Source organism: Galendromus occidentalis, unplaced genomic scaffold, assembly GCF_000255335.2.
Source record: "Galendromus occidentalis unplaced genomic scaffold, Mocc_1.1 scf7180000077504, whole genome shotgun sequence".
Lineage (NCBI taxonomy): Eukaryota > Metazoa > Arthropoda > Arachnida > Mesostigmata > Phytoseiidae > Galendromus > Galendromus occidentalis.
This window is the reverse complement of record NW_003805492.1, coordinates 807593-809099: the sequence shown is the minus strand read 5'-3', so window position 1 is coordinate 809099 and position 1507 is coordinate 807593. Positions and strand designations below refer to the sequence as shown.

The following is a 1507-nucleotide window of genomic DNA, read 5'->3' as shown; positions in this document are numbered from 1 at the left end:
TATGGACCCTCACCCGCGAAGAGATGGGAGTTTCTACATGCCTCATCATCCGGTGATCACGACAACCGAGGCAGGCGAGAAATGGCGAGTGGTCTTCGACTGTTCGGTCAAGCATGAGGGCGATACATCACTCGATGATCATCTGCTTCCGGGGCCGAATTGGAACCCAGATCTGGTAACCCTTCTTATGAATTTTCGCCTTCATCCCGTTGCAATCTCGGCGGACATCACAAAGGCATACATGAGAATTGCAATTGATCCGGCAGATAGTCCATACTTCCGGTTTCTCTGGTGATCGCCCGGCGAGGAGCGTACTCGCTGTTACCAGATGACGAAGGTCACGTGGGGCGCTGCGTCGAGCAGTTCATCCTCGCAGCGACGCTCCGCGAGCATTTCAAGCGAGCCGCCCCAGACGCAGAGCAGGAATTGTCCGCCTGCGTCTACGCCGACGATTTCGTTAGGAGTTCACTCTCTGAAGAGCAGGCGATCGCCTTCACCGATATTTTGAGGAAAGTTCTTAGTGGCGCCAGCAAGGAGCTCGCCTAATGGAAAACGAACTCTGAGGGGGTCGCCGCTCACCTGGTGGAGAAATCCGCATAAACCGGAAATCAAGATGGACATGGAGTCGGTGCAAACTCACGTTTTTGAGCGTGATCCAAGATTGAAAACATGGATTGTGGCGCAGCCTCTGTCACTCGTCAGCATCGTTGGACTGTACATACCTTTATGTCGTGTGTAGTTGGGGGCCGAGATTCATGAGAGACAGAAAACCGTTCTCTCTGACTGGCGTGACCCGCGCCTATAAGCTTTTCCAAATCGTGGCATCGATGACGTTCGCAGTGAAAATTGCTCATCATTTTTACTTCCGGATGGGTCAACCGTTTTTATGCTCACCTCCAGACCGACGCGAGGACAGCCTTACGCTCGAGCTGCTTGACATCACATTTTATTACTGGTGTCTACGGGTGATCGACTTCCTGGATACCCAGCCGCGGTATCCAGGAAGTCGATCACCGTGTTCTTCACATTACGCAACAAACAACGTCAAATTACGTTCCTCCACATTTTTCATCACGTGATGGTTGTGTGTGTTTCTTGGGCATCAGCGATATATGGCTTGACGAATCTAGTCATCTTTACGCGGTGTTCGAATTCCTGTGTACACGCCATAATGTACGCATACTACTTCTTGTCAACGCTCGGACCAGCAGTGCAGAAGCATCTCTGGTGGAAAAAACATCTGACCAAGGTAATGATCTAGAATAGTCTGATCATTTTCCGACTTGCTAGCTTGTAGCCACTATAGGGTCTGCACATCCCGTCGAGTGAGACGGCTCTCCGTATACCGGACGCGGTCGGCACGACGGAGGAGAAAATCTAAGCTCGTTGGGCCTCTATTCCTTATTCTTCTAATCAATGTCGTTTGATCGGATAAGGATATTTCTCTTCTGAACTTACAGGTCCAGATAGTCCAGTTCGTGTTGATGATCGCTCACCTCTCGGTCCC

The 1507-nt window shown here is 50.8% G+C and overlaps 1 pseudogene; it reads left to right on the top strand.

Annotated features, from left to right (window-relative positions):
- Window positions 1–619: 619 nt before the first annotated feature.
- The window catches only part of LOC114828411 (elongation of very long chain fatty acids protein 7-like), a 3455-nt pseudogene continuing 2567 nt past the window's right edge, over window positions 620–1507 (top strand).